Genomic DNA, 16,097 nt, shown 5'->3' with positions numbered 1-16,097 from the left:
GGCCGTGACGTCACCGGGGAGATAAAGCGCGTAGCTGCCGCGACGGCGGAAGAACTCTCGTTGACTCTGTGGCGAGTACATGTACCCTTGACATGGGACGACCAAAGAAGATCCGGACACCCGAAGAAGAGGCCGCTCATATTGAAGTGCGTCGCGCGGCCAAGCGAGAATCTGCGCGTCGGCGGCGACCTGATTCGGAATAGCGTGCCGAATCATCACTTTCCTAGCAAAACTTAGCCAAGCCTAGTAAAACCTGGAAGAAAAGCTAGGTCGATCACCATCTCCGCTGTTTACTCCAGCCTTGCACCACTAGAGCAAGCTGCCCACGTTTTTTTAGTTACCAAACACGCGTACTTTTTACTCCTATTAAAGACAGGCCAAAAATACCATTATGAACAGGCCTTTCCGATTACAATAAAAATTATGTGTGCCACAAAACTTGGCAGCAAGGAACCCGGGGCGTCGCACCTGCCACATCGTTGAAAACGCTGTCGTGTGAAATGAGCTATCTGAAATTCGCATTGCGACGCGTACAACGGCACCGATTTCCTTCGCTTCAGTCTCCGCATGTAAAACCACGCACCTCTCTGATATCACGGTTACCGCAAATGGCAATGCGTTTACACAGGCTAAAACTCCCCTACTATCCTACAGTTGCCGGGGTATGGGTTTACCTGGGCCATAAACGGGAGCAGCCGGATTGGTGGCGCCATATCGTGACGCTGAACATAACAAGAGATGGAACAGTAATTATTGTAATGACCATAAACATTCTACTTAGCCGTCAGTGCTAACTGTACGGTAAGCCTGTGCCCGGTAACTATAAGTGAGTAGAGGGTTTATGCTTATATATAAACACATTGCATTTGCGGTATACCGTGATATCAGAGAGGTGTATGGCATGATGGTGATGATAATGACTTATTGGCATCCCTTTTGAAACTGAGCGGTGACAAGTAGTCACCTAGCCAGCATGATTTAATCAGTTACACTGTATTTGTCGTTCATTCTAGCATTTTAGTATTCAACTCCATCTTTTTTTTCCTTTCCTCAAAACTTCTCTATCTACCTTATATCGCTACCTATGCCTGCAACGGAACTGGTCGTATCAATTTCTTCCCAGCTTTTTTCAGGCGAACACGTCAAATGTCCCATTGAGAAAAAAGCCGGTGGCGTCTGTAGCAGCAAAATGGCACCTAAATTCCCATTGGCGGCGACACCGCGTCACGAGCGCGCCTGCTGACTTGCGCTTGCTGTCTCGGGCAGCACGTACCGCTATGGAGTCTGAAGCATCGACCTCGTCGGAGGCCGCAACATAGGCAGTAGTGAAACGTCGCCGTCCAAGTCAGTACACCGCAAACGAAGTAAGGGAGCGGAAGAACGCAGCAAACTAGCGAATAGGCAGGCAGTGAAATCCACCCTCGTCGCCAACTCTCCCTATACACGACGGGCGGAACGAAGATTAATGCAAACGTTTCTCGCAGCGCAAAACCCGAATGACCGCTTAGTGGCGTTCAAATGGACTGATGATTTCGCATTCACAACTCACAAGAAGTGCATAGGTGTTCTAGAATTTTTTTCCACCAATACTCCAAACTCATCTTGATTATCTCAACCACTGACCGGTTCATATTTCCGTCCACTTTAAATTGAAGCACTTCTGGAAGGCGTACGTTACCTCTGGGTTGAACTGGGTGAATCCCTTCGCAATGCATGAGAGTCTCCGGAGTGGTCTCCGAATTTTCGCAGCATTCCGGGAGTTTCAATAGTTGTGACACATAATTGTGACACAATTATATGTGTCAAACCTTGTGACACATAATTGAACCAGAGGGCACACAAGACTAATATTGCATTGGCCTAAGGTACTCTACGCAAGTGCAGGTCTAGAGCTTTGATAATGGCATGATAATTTTCCATAATTTTCATTCGCGAGAAAGCTCCGCAACACGAAAACAATTCAAAACAATTGTAGTGGTACAAAGAGCCACGACATATAGATACCAGTCTCGCTACTGCCAGCCGATGAGGGATGATCCGGTGATCGGTAAATTGTAACAAGCTCACGGCCAAGAAAAAACTACTTAGTTGAAGCTTCTCCGTAAACATATAACTCTTCTCATTCTAAAAAGTGTGTGAAACTTGATATTTTGTTTACTGGCACAAGTATATACGGCTCAAGTGGAATAATATATTTAAACTCTATTTCAGAACGCCTATAAGAGGGATCATTTTTAATGCCACCACCTTATGAGCCTTCTGAATGCTCACGTGAAGAAACAATGGAAGTAATGCTGATGCAAATAAAAGCGCGCATAGTTGTTGGAATCTAGACAAATGATGCGCGTCAATGTATTTACTACGGAGCAATCACGCTAACCACAATGTACGTAAATTCACAATGAACCGCCCCTGTGCAACGTCTATTGATCAAGCACACGCTGGCTCGTCGAAAGCAAATGAACTCGCTCGTCTCCTCCAAGAGCCCATATATCTGCCACCTGGCACAGTCCACGAAGTACTTCCAACAATAATCTCGGCGAACTTCCTGATGTATGGAGACATGGGAGCGAACCAGGCGTGTACGTACACCTTTTCCGTGTCTGTAGGAGATGCGACAGCGTGTGCCGAAAGATTGATGTTTGGCCCGAAGTATAGGAAGTCGGCTCCCCTTTCCCAGTTTCTTTAGTTACCCTGGTGGCTTTTTCATTAGTTCACAGTCGCTCTTGTCTTCTCTAGATTGATAGATGACCACTCACTTAAAGCCTACCCCTCACGCCCCTACCCCAAGCCCCAACCAACATACACACTCCTTTGTATGACACACTCCGAATACACAGAACCTCATCTCGCCTCAGAACCTTCTGCTGCCAGACAGCAGAAGGTGCTGAGACTGGCGCACACAGGCCTCCCTCTCTCCCCTCCGGCCCCTCCGCTTTCTTAAAAAGGGAAATAAAAGTTCATTCATTCATTCATTCACTCTTCTCGCATTTGAACAGCTGCTGTAAAGCAAATTCGCTGGCTATATATTCTATTGAGGATGCAATTTTTCTCAAACAAAATCTTTGCACGAAGGTGTAACGTAGTCGTCTCGAAGGCTGCTGCGCTGCTTTAAACTCTACACCGCGCTTATTTTTTTCGCCTACGACGTAAGCGTACTGGAGATGCGCCGGCTTAATGTTTGATATTTACAAGGGAAATGTTTCAATTCAACCCTCCCTGACTCTGCTCACTTCATGCTGCTGCGACTGCCTGCTGTCTCACCGAATAGTTCACACACACAATGGCACTCATATAACATATCGGCTTATTTGTAGCCCCATTAGCGCTGCCCCTAAAGATTGTTGGCAGATTTACACAGAGACGCAACAAACAGTACTCATATATCAACATGCGCGTTCTAGCGCATAATTCCTTTCTGAAAGCGAAGGCTTCAGCGCCTTATTTCCAGAGTTTGTCTCGTTTGCTCGGTCAGCTACTTGTCTAGTAAGAATGGCCAATGCGACAGTGCAAAAGTAAACTGTGCTGGTGGCGGAGGTGGCGTGATCTGCAGTCGCGTGGATTACTCCTTTTGCGTGGTGGCTGGCATCAGAGTATTGCGGATTTGCCGGAGAGGCACATAATAGCTATTCTCCAAAAAGTGTTGAAAAAGATGAACAGTTTTGCAGGCTTTATTTAATCGTTTCGCGAAAACCTTTCTTCCCGTAGATTTCAAATTGTGCTTTGGATCCACAGAATTTATGGTTGTTATTCCGGTCCTTGCAGTCATCCCCAACCATTCGGGACAAATGAACTTCATTCGGAACAGTATTTATAGTTTGAACATGTGAAAAGAAATAGGGGCTCTTTCTCTATGTGTGTGTGTTTCTCAGTGCGTGTGCTTATGTGTACATGAATGCGTGTGTCTGTAGGTGCGTTCTCGTGCTACCAACTGGGTTTAACAGTCATAGCTGCCGGTCAGAAGTTCCCACTCTAAAGGCAGTATGGTGCGTGCAACGAAATGCTTGCCTCCTTTCGGTGATGAAAGCGGGAGAGAATTGAGTCAGAGAAGAGCGACGTAACAAGGGAGTCGGGTAAGGCACTTCCCATTCGGAAGCTGAGAGGAAATTCTCTGAGCTAGCTATTTCCTTAACGACCATGCAATTACCCGCCTTATGCCCCAGATAGTGCGTCCTATTAGGGCTCGCAATGAGGGAATGTTTGGCAGCCTCTTCTTTTCCGAGCGTTCTCTCCTGCTTATAGCAGCCTTGCGTTAGCTTAGGGTGAGACTCGGTTGCAGTTATCTGGAGCTATTGCCTTATAGACCCATACCAGGCGTTTTTCAGTAAAAATCGATTAGCTTTTGTAGTTCTTTCGCCCGTTTTTGTGGTCTGTGCTTGGTGGTTGGTTGTCGGAGCACCACCAGTACTAAGGCACACATTCAAAGGTCGCGTGTTCTCGCGCAATTGAGTTGGGAGGTGTGTAAGCTGCCGAACGCCCTGACGGCCAGTCGCGTGAACTTTAGGACGTCTTAAGTTGTACAAGTCTCCTTCCCCGCTGGCGCTCGGGCCACTGAAGACACCAGAGCAGCGCTGCCTGATACCATGTGCCAATATATTCCCAGAATTGACACTCTAAAATTTCTACTTTTGCAGGAAATTCCTAATTTTATATATTTATTTTATTTTTCAAGAGGTCACAGTGGGCTGTAATACATCGAGTTAATAATAGCGGAAGTTTAGCGCCAGAAACAAAGACAAAAAGTTCCAAAACTCATGACACGCATCAAATCACTTCTACCAGAACTCTTCTGCAAGCAAAATTCATTGCGAATCAACCTATAACTTGTTCAACTTACCATTAGCCCTCCATTGCTTACGTGCTTCAAGTAGCGCCCGTTTGTTCAGAATTTATTTTTCCCGTAACGGCACGTAAAGCCAACATTATATACCAACTATGCCGGACTTTGCTATCAGTGGCTGTTGCTGCTACTTTCGCGAATAGCTCAGACAAATGAGAGCACACAGATAATCAATCATAATAATAGTAGTCCCATTTGTACTCCGCCTGCACAGGGGGTATTGGCCGGCTCTGTTCTCTACTCAATTACTCAGTTAAACAACAAATGGTACCTGAATATACTCAGTGGAAGAAAAATTCACTTTCAAGCGCACAATTGCTTCATTTAATTGAAAGTTGATGTGCTTTTTTTACCGGGTTTTGATGAGTATCCTCGGTTTAGTTTTTTTCGAGTAAGCTGGGCTGGCCCTGGATATAGAGCGATTGTAGACTGGGCTGATTCCTGTGATGACGCACTGAAAAGGGGGCCAATAGAGTGTAATCTGCGGTACCGTGGATCACGTGAGTCACGAGGTGGATTTCCGGTGCCTCGCTCATTTGCCGTGAAGGCGCATAATCACTATCTGAAACACGCGTTGCAGAAGTTGAACAGTCGTGTGGAATTTAAATAAACCGTTTAGGAAACATACGCTTTATATATATATATATATATATATATATATATATATATATATATTCAAAAATGTGTGTTGGCTTTTTATAACTTTCTTAGTCGCACTTTGTTATCAACGCCGGTGAAAATTACTGCCATTTGCTCGCTATTTACACAATTATCCTATGCATCATTCCATGCTATGAAATCTGGGAACAACATTTTCATAATTCTTTTTTTATCAGTCATTTATGCGCTGCAGAATGCATTTGAACACCTAAGTTTCCCGCATTTAATTTCAGCTTGAGCATTTACTTGTGGTAGCTGTCAATATAGGGAATTTTCTAATGTTTGGTGAGAGGCTGTGGTAGTTATTCTAGTCTTCTGACGCCACTCTTTGTGGATATGCAGAGACCGCACTTTTTAAGAATCCATTCTTCAATTTGTGTAACACTCTTCGCACTAAGTAGCTGATGTCGACGATAACGACGACGTGGCAGCCAACACCAACAGGCAATATACTGAGAATTGAAATAGATAATTACAAAGCGCAGGCCAAAGTGTAGTAATCATTCGTTTAAAACAGCCATCAGCATGTTTTAAAAATCCCTGGATTTTACATATTTTTTCACGTGTGTTTCCATATTTGGCAAACTTTGCGTATTATTTGAGTGTAATGCATCTAAAAATTGTATTGAGCAATATTCAGACGGGTAGGCGAATGAATATCGCTGTTCATGCTCCTCACGAGCTCATTGTCCAACAACTCATGTTCTGCTCACGACCAATTTTCTCCGTGTTAAACGACGTTGCTGGGCGGGTGGCTGACGACTCCTAGTGCAGTTGCCACCCTGCTGCCTGCGTGAATTCGAACGTATTTCATATTTTTATAAAGTCCTATATGGTATTTAGCACTGCAACGAATTTTTCTTGATAAATTGACCTTTTTGATTTATCTGCAGCCGTAAAAGAACACTACCCTCCCCAGCAGCTACCCACATTTCTTGCGTGATATCATCATCATCATCATCAGCCTATATTTTATGTCCACTGCAGGACGAAGGCCTCTCCCTGCGATCTCCAATTACCCCTGTCTTGCGCTAGCGTATTCCAACTTGCGCCTGCAAATTTCCTAACTTCATCATCCCATCTGGTTTTCTGCCGACCTCGACTGCGCTTCCCTTCTCTTGGTATCCATTCTGTAACCCTAATGGTCCACCGGTTATCCATACTACGCATTACATGGCCTGCCGAGCTCCATTTCTTCCGCTTAATGTCAACTAGAATATCGGTTATCCCCGTTTGTTCCCTGACCCACACCGCTCTCTTCCTGTCTCTTAACGTACTTCATACTTCATACTTACATCATATAGTATGATGTAAATGAAAATTTTAATTGAACTTATAACCAAATATTTTCCTCATCATAACAGCATCACATATAAAACAAGGTTATAAAATAAAGGCGTTTGTATGATGTTAATAGAAGAGAAAATAGAAACTCTTTTAACGCGCAATCATACGTAAATTAGCAAATGACTGGCTACAGATGAATAAAACATATAGTCGAGGTGCTGCGGCTGGCGTATTTCTTACGAACCTCGAAATCACGCGGCAGAGAAATGACAGTAGCTGAGATTATAAATGGTTCACAAAGCTCTTTCAAATGTTCTCACCTAGCGAAACACATCGTAATAAATAGTAAATGTGTGCCCCCAGATCAAGGGAGTTATGAATTCGAATTAAGGTACGCAAAATGGTACACATCGAAGCACAGCTCCAAAGCTCTACGGAACAAGACTTGAGGAATGTTTCTTTCTTATGAAAGATGAGGAATAATTTCAGAGCCGGAAGAGCATATAATGAATAAAACAACCTAGTAAGTTATAACTTTACTTTTGCCACGTGAACATGTACCCTCTTTTTTTTGCTTTTCTATCAGCTACTATTAAGTATACGGATGTGAATTCCGTGTTACATTAGTGTTGCATTGCCAACTGAGTGCCAAATGGCAGTGGTTCGTGTTGTATAAGTAAGCAATAAAAAATAAATAACGCCTAGTGCATTCACAGCTAAATCTTTCATCAGACACTGCATTTTTGGCATACTCATTATTATGAAGCAATTGCAAAACAAACACCATACTTCAAAAGGTCTTCAAACCACAATATTTTTTACAACAGAATGTGGTGCTGAAATATTGGCAAACCTCTACTAACACATGAAAAAGATGCTGCCAGGGAAATGCAAAAAAGTAGGTAATGCTTGACTGGTGCCAAGAACGTCAATTTAGACTCCTGTGAAATCTATGAAAATTATTTTTCCTGAAAATGTTTCACTGACCTAACTGTTCAGCTTTATATGCCAGATCTTGCATTTATACGGCACTATATGGTGTTGGAGAGCAACAGAAGTTTAGAGCTTGATTGTTTGCCTAAACGAAAGTGTGGGGGTTGGCATGTTCATCAAAGCTGAACACCACTGAAACAAACGAAAACATTTTTTTATTCACGGTTGAGGTAACTTTGTGAACCCTGTTCTCTTTTCATTGTGGCAGTTTTGCAAACGAAATGAACTGGAGGAAGGACCCTGTCTTGATTTTCCGTTGCTCACACAGAATTGTTAGTTCTATTTGCAGGCGCAATTGCAATCTTCACGCAATGGAACAGCCGAAAATCAGTGGTCAGTACTACGCATTGGCGCTGACGGATCGATTTCTAGCATGCAACCTGTCTGAATAGCTGCGGCTGTTATTGGGCACGTGTTAGCATATTCTGGGGTGGAAGGCGCGTTGACAACGACACACATCTGTGTGTATCCCTCTTATGTGTGTCGTGTCATTGACGCGCCTTTCACATCAGAAAACCCTGTAGCATCGGGGCGCGGCTGGGGAGGGGGAGGGAAAGAGGAGGCCATGTGGGAGAGAATGTAGAGCGAGAGGAAATCCAAGCTATAGCTACTTGCCGCCCGTACACGCGTCTTCTTCCTGGTGTGAGCACCGACACCGTTCACTTTCTTGCACCACGTTCTGAGACACCCGTGTAGATTGTTAGGCAAGGTCTTCTGACCCGTGAAGTGAAGGTTCACCCTATGACTAGAAGAGCTGTCAACGATGCTTCAGGTGTTAGCCAAATATTTGTCCGAATTTGTCAAGGAAGGGATGCGCTTGACGCGAGCTGGGTAGCTAAGAGGCGTTAAAAGAAAATCGGAGGTTTCAGACATCTACAGACTGCAGCTGACGTGGTGCTTTATTTCAAAAGGACGATTTAATTGTTAAGACCTATTTATACTGCTCCTAAATATATAGTTTATGCATAATTTCGGGCTGCTGCTATGTTTTTTGAGCAGTAAATATTTTTTATCATCAGACAACGATAAAGGTCGCGAGTATAATTAAATGGCAGCGTCTATATTTGACGGCGATGAAACGCCATCATACAGCATACATTGTAGATGAAGTCTGTTCATGCGAGAGCTAGTGTTGCAAATAGCTTCTAAAAGCCCAATAGAACAGACATGTCTTATAATTACTTCCTCCAGAGAATAAACAAGAAAATCTGCCTGTCCTAAGTCTGATTCAGATGCTAGGCATGAATGGAAATTTAAAAAATAAAGAAAATGAGGAATCTCCCAATATACAGAGATGAGATAAGCTTTGCTGGGTGACCCATGGGGAGCCGCAACGGCTGTAGGAAGCTGTAGTTTATTGGCGAGAAGAGCTTACGCGTTCGAGCCACCAAAGTGTATCCGCAGCTGTTGCTAGGAGTATTGACCTGTCCACAATGTAGTATCCCATAAAGAGACAGTTTTTCTGCCGCGCTGCAGCCAATAAGGCAGCTACGCTTGCTGCTTAAAGAACTATCCACGTCCCGAGATTGTGGGTCGAGTTATAAGTTATCCGACTTATCTTTTTTCTCATTTCCAGGCACTTCTAATCCTGGAACTGGGAGATTACACAGAGCTACCTTATAAGTTTCTTTTTTCGCCGCTTTTTGTGTAGCAGATTATCGCTGGGTTACGCTTGTCTGCAATAACCAAAATGGTGAACCTCTCGCGAAGACCATAAACCACACGTTGTCCATTTTTAAGGTGTCCCATGATCCCAACTATAATGTTTTGCTCTCGAACTTCAGTAAACGGTCAGCACAGAGATCTTTGCTATTCCAGGAAACACGCTTTCATGCGTATGGAGTGCTTCTGTCGCATCTTTAGCAGAAAACATTGATTTCTAACGAAGGCACACTAATTTCTAACGAAGGCACACTAAGCCTAACACTAACACTAACGAAGGCACACTAAGCCTGTCTGGTGAGCGGGAAGTGCTCATAATAGATAGCGTGACAATGAAACATGAATTATTGTAGGACAGCGTGAGAAAGTAGAAGGGTTATTCGATATTGATTATTTTAGCCAGCAGAATAATTGTTCGCTCACAAGGCTTTTAGTGTAACTAGGGACTCAATAATTACTTTTGATACTTTATTATTGGATCACAAGATGGCGTAGGAGCAAATGCAAATGAAGCGTATCGTGCCAATATTACAGGCGTATGAACTCCTTTATAATTTCTTTCTCATGCTTAGGCTTACGAAACCAGCAGTTTCCAAGTTCGTCCTATGTCAGTAGCACTGAGCTTTGAAGAAATAGTATCGTCTGTTTGAGGGCGGGATCGATCACGCAAGAGCGAATGTTTATGAAAAATAGAACTAGAGTTCTAGCTTGTCCCCTGAGTAATGGTTCCACAATGCGACCACCATTTTACGGCATCGGATGATTCTGTCGGATCCTACGGATCAAACATTCATTTCTTAGAAAGGCACAGTGCTTCCCATACACCATCACCAGACACCAAAACACTGATTCTCCCGTCAGCTTATGATACCTTGCGAGTATCATCCAACCAATGAATTGTACTCTGGTTTGATCGGCAAACTTCTGAACAAGTGATTAATCTACGCTGACAATTTAAGCCTTTCATATTCAGCTTAGCAGGTAATTTTCTTTACTTCTGCCACACTAACGCCTCTCGACACGAATTATTAACTTAATACTATGATTCTCGAACACCTTCTCCTGCATTTCGCAAAACAAGCACACATACAATCAATGAAGCGACCAAGCAAAGGCAAACAAAATAAGAAATAGGACAGACTTTTGAGAAAGAGAGATAGTACCATTATCATGACAACGTATGTTATTTGCGGGACCTAAATATAGTAAAAAATTCCATCGATACCTGGCAAATACTTCATTGTGTAAGGCATCAAAATACGAAACTGATATGGCAGTGCATGGCTCAGGGATTGAAGAGTGTGCAAGTAGGTGAAAATTTATGGCTATTCTTGGGCCGCACGACGCACAGACGAGCGATGAGAAATAAAAAAAGCGGACAGTTGTGAGAATGACAAATATATGGATGTAAGGGAAACGCTTATATGCATGGGCTAAGAGCAACCACACAGACAAAAGTAAAACCTTTCATAAAGGTGCTTTAGTACAGCTTCCTGATAGCAAATCATTGACGGAGCATGATGGAGGCCAGACACTAATAAAAACCTTTGACCGCTATTATTCAAGGCAAATATGTGTCTTTATAGGCGGGTACGAAGTGCGGTGTGAGGATGGCATTCAGCTGAACGGGCAATCCATAAAAAGATCGAAATAACAAATTTTTGTTCATATAGCCAAGTTTATTTAGGGCGATCCAAGAAAATAAGTATTTTAGAGGCTCGTGCGGCTGTCTGGAATAATTTTCAAGCAGCCGATCGTTGACGCTGACGTAGCAGAAACGTCATTTATCCACCAACTCGCTGCAAGTACGCCTCGCTTGCTGATTTTTGTATTCCCTGCACGCTAAGAAATTGAACGACACAGCTGCGACTGATTGCTCCTTTGCGGCCAACGACCGCAGATTTGTTCGTCACTCGGCGAACCTATAAAATCGCAGGAACTAGAAGAAATTCCGGTCGTATAGGCGAAAAGAAGGGGCACAGCGATCAGATGCAACGACAAAGTCATTTTCTTTCTCCCACATTTGTTTTCTGATGTTCGCTGCGAAAAATATGTCGTTGGCATCTGTTACTTTGTTCGACAGCGCACAGTACTAAACTAATACAAGCACTGACCCCCGTGTTCACCAGGCCTGCGTCCCAGCAAGCGTCGGCCATTTCATTCCTTTTTCTATTTTTTGTTCTGTTTATATTAAGGATAGTTTGAAAGAATTCGGTTTCATTGACTTTTTTTGCTATGTCGCGCCCCATCGTTAAATGTTTATTGGCGCAGATCTGCTCGTACGTCACCTCGTCTAAGCTATATTAGCAATGAACAGGAATCTATCAATTACTTTTTTTCTGCTGTGTGGTAGTGTTGATCTAAAAAAATACCAACTAAGAATGCCCCGCCTTGTAAAGTAGAAGTAATATTTGGTTATGTTTATGTAGTACATTGTAGTCAACAGTTAAGCTTTGGTAATAGAATTTAGACATAAATATTTTATTCGAGTCTTGGGATATGGCGTTGTGCTTCCCGATGGTAGAGGCCCTTGCTAATTTGCGCAGAATTCATACATTCTGTCATGGAGAGAAGCAGAAAAGACGATGTCCCTGTGAACGCCTGGTTTACTTCTATCTCCTTCCTCTGTCCTTTTGCCAGAACCCAAGTGCGCCTCTTTGCCTTCATTACACTCGGCCACCTTGACACTTGCAACGCTGCTGAAGATGAGGGAGCGCGGGTGACGAAAACCAAAGTCAATGAAATTGGGGTCCTGAAGTCTTCGTCATTGACTAATCCAGTACACAGCCAGCATTTTCGCTGGTCGGCATTGACTTTCGTGCTCTGGTTGCACGACTCGCAAGTGATTATCTCGTCACCATCGGGAAAAAAAGTGGCAGGCGATCTGGGACATTGAACCTACGTCTCTGTTATTAAACAGTATCAGTCGCACTACGCACTGTCGGTCACATTGCTTTAGGGTTGTATACTAGATGTCTGCGACAACGACAGGGTGAGTTTCCATGCCAGTGCACAACTCGACTTGCACTTTTGCAGCATTGCAGCAGTCATCCCCACCAAGAGTCTTCGAGGTACTCAAACAGGCAGGTCTTGATAAAGCGTCGTGTGCAGCGCAACTGACCTGGTCAATACCCCTATCATCGACCGGAGATGACTGGCCCGTGATGTGCATTGCTGTAAGGCCGCGATTCAATCTTTTCAAGGCTCTAAGCTCTTCAGGACCGATACCTGTAACCTCTTGCGCATCTAACAGGGAGACTCAGGTGACATGGATAGATCTACGATAACGATAACCACAGCCATGATGATCGCCTTATGTCACCAAGACCTCATTCAGCACAGGGTGAGCGGCCGAGCATTCATTCAGTGGCTGCGCTGACATCGCAAGAAGTAGGTTCGATGTTTTAGGAAGGATATCGTTTCTCGGGTAAACAGAGAGGTCAGGGTTGTGTAATGGTTGTGCGTCAAGTCAGAGACCAGCTAGGTGGCTCCACATGATGAAGCGATAGCGAAATTAGGGGCCGCATCACTGGCCGCTACGGTTGGAAAGTGGTCTTGGCCTCAGGCAGTTATGGGGACGTCTCGGATAACGGCGTAAGGCCCGAGACCCGCAGCGAAAACAAAAGCCCACGGCCGCTGTCTGTGGCGGGATGGTCTGCGAATCTGTTTGTCGTGTGGCTGGAGGCCACAGCTACAGCGTCGAGGCGATGCCCCTCACGAGACCCGTCCGAGAAAAAGTGGTGGTTGGACCAGCCAGAGGCAGAAAAGCGCCGGCCAAAAACCGCTGTCACAGATGAACTCCATTCAGACAAGGACCGCTGCTTGATGTCTTAGTACTTGTCACATGCCTTGGCGGCCCTGTGAAGTCAGTTTGCTGTAACTAGCCGTCTTTTGTTGTCAGGTGATTGATTGTGTGCACCCAAAGAGCGGGGTCACTTAGACGGCCGTGAACTGACCCTAGTTCCATGACAGCAGGCTGCGGAATGCCGCAGCGCATGATTTCTGCCTGGCGGCCTTTCCAGCTGCCTGCCCAGCTGCCTGCCCAGCTGCCTACCCAGCTGCCTGCCCAGCTGCCCGAGGAGTCGGGAGCAGCGTCCGCGGACATTGAGGTAGTCGTGGTACTTACGGTAGACAGATCTACCCCCAATGAATTGCGAACGGCATCCCGCGGTGACCTGGAGCTCGAGGTAGACGCTGGTAGCATGTCTTTGCCTCGTTTACTACTACTTTCTTTTCGTGTGTCATAGCGTGCGATCTCAATTGCACCATTTTGACTTAATTACAATTACTGTGTAAGTAATATTCACGGAATACATCACCGGTTGCTGCTCACTGCAGCTAGCGGATCTTCGTAGCCACCAATGATCACGAGGTACTTCTTCTGTGTACAAATGAATAAATTTACAAGATTCACATTTAATTTACAGGAACGCTGATGTGGAGGATATGCAGTGGTTAGATGTGGCCCTGCTTGTTTCGGCGACACTTCGCCTGGCGTCTGCTGCGAACCTGCTTCTACAAGTCCCAACATAATACTAAAGGTCGCATGGTGCATTTCGCGCGCTCGCCTCGGCCTCTCCTTTCCATATATCAACCCAACACTACACTAGACAAATGAGCTTGGCGGTGGTTGCCATCGGACAACCGGTCAACTCGCTCCAGCTAGACACACAGAGTACGTTCGCATTTCGAGGCGCATTCTCGACTCTCCTCGTTTCAAATACGCACCCAAACTGAGCAGGTATGCAGTGTACCTTATAGCATAGTTCTGCGCAAGTGAAAAGTAGATCATTAAAATTATCGGGGATGTCCATCACCTCTCCGTGTGTTTTTTATGTTTGGAATAATAAATTTCACTTGTAATTTAGTGTACGCTCGCAGGTAGTGATGGCTTCCAGTTTTGGTGATCATTTCATTGCAGACATATCGCACAGGACAATAGATACCTTAGTGAACGATGTTATGACATCATTCGTTTTTTTTTTGCATGCGCATTTTTACACTAATTTTATTCCTTCCTCCTGTTCTAGTAGTCAGAAATTTTTATGATCTAGAGGAAAGACCAAAACCACAGACGCTGGCCTGCAGCAAACAAGCACACCGAAAAGCAATCCTCACTTTCACACCGATTAATTTTAAGCTTGTCATAATATTCGGAAATATAGCAGGGACTTCTGTTTCTTAAGCAAATAAATTTCCCTTTCGCAAACAATTTTCATGCTGGTGCTTGATATAATACATAGATTCAGTACATTCTCTGCCTATAATCCTTGAAAGTTGTTGGTTTTCTTTGCGCTTATTTATTATATGCGGTTCTCACGGCAGCGTTTTGCACCCAAAAAATTATACGTTTTACATAGTGTACGATAAACACTGCACGTGGCGAATGTACACACCTCGCGTTAGAATTCATCATTGTTTTGCATTTTCGCTGACTAACACGTTCGGCAATATCATTTAGCAAAATCATCAGACTCCTGGTCTGAACCCAATTACTTCGACGGCGGTCGCTATCATCTAAGCCCCCATAGCTGGGCCAGACTGCAGTAGTTCTGTTCAAACTCGCTAAACTGTATTCGACGAAGACAATGTCCCGGCTACGATGGCCCTATAATGAAGACATACGACGACAATGACACGTCGAGAACATGAATGACGATGACAATGGGTCCAACAACGGCAGCTGCATGAGGTTTGTTATGGCGGGGCAACGATGACGTGGGCACGACTACAAAACTAACACAACACTATCACAACGACAAACTTTACCTGTTGGCGTTCTCGTGCTAGAAAGGGTAAATTTTCTGGTATTCACTGTTCATTTAGAAACTACGAATCTTTAACAGCAACTCTGCATCAAACCTCGCCTTTACACGAGATCGAGGGAGATGTGTCGGGACTCCTAACTTTCTGGCTATGGATCGGTATTATGGCCGATGCTGAGAAAGGTTCGAACCAGAGCCCAAGCATCAGTAAAAGTCACTTGACCAGCCTTCACGCACAACTGTGTTGTTCCTCTTTGCAGTGCTGGTCGCTGTGACCCTTCATTATCGAGAACAAGCAGCAAATAATCTCAGAGGTGCCACCTCTCCTTCGGTCGTTCACTAGGCGTAGAGCTCTACAGCCGACACAGCTTCCCATTTCCAGATGCTTTCAGGAGTGTCAGTGTTGCAGCGAAGCGACCGGAGTCAAATGACATTGTGCGCTACACCCTCGTCCTTGGCACGCTTGACCAGCCTCGTTTCGGGGATCGCGGCTCAGGTAAATGCGCTCACGTACTTAGTTAATTGAATGGCAAAGTTTTCCCACTGAATGTTTCGACTGCCCGCTTTGAACCCCATATATACATATCCGATATGGTGGAGGCAGACATGAGTGGGTATGCATCGATTTTGACGAAATGCAGGCTACGCGCGAATTCCGGTGGGAGAACTGAACCCTCTTCGTCAAGGCAATTTATTTTTGTTGCGCAACATGTGTCGCGCGGAGTTACGGTTCTTGCCCAAGAGCCTAGTGAACAATATATCGCGTAATGGCCTTACCACGGATAAATACAATTGCGGATGCGAGTAGGATAGCTAGAAAACGCATTGTGATAACTTCGCACAACCTCTTTGTGTGTAAAGCTAGAAGATAGTACCAATGAGAACAGGCT

Source organism: Dermacentor silvarum, chromosome 4 (assembly GCF_013339745.2).
Source record: "Dermacentor silvarum isolate Dsil-2018 chromosome 4, BIME_Dsil_1.4, whole genome shotgun sequence".
Lineage (NCBI taxonomy): Eukaryota > Metazoa > Arthropoda > Arachnida > Ixodida > Ixodidae > Dermacentor > Dermacentor silvarum.
This window is presented reverse-complemented; position numbering follows the sequence as displayed.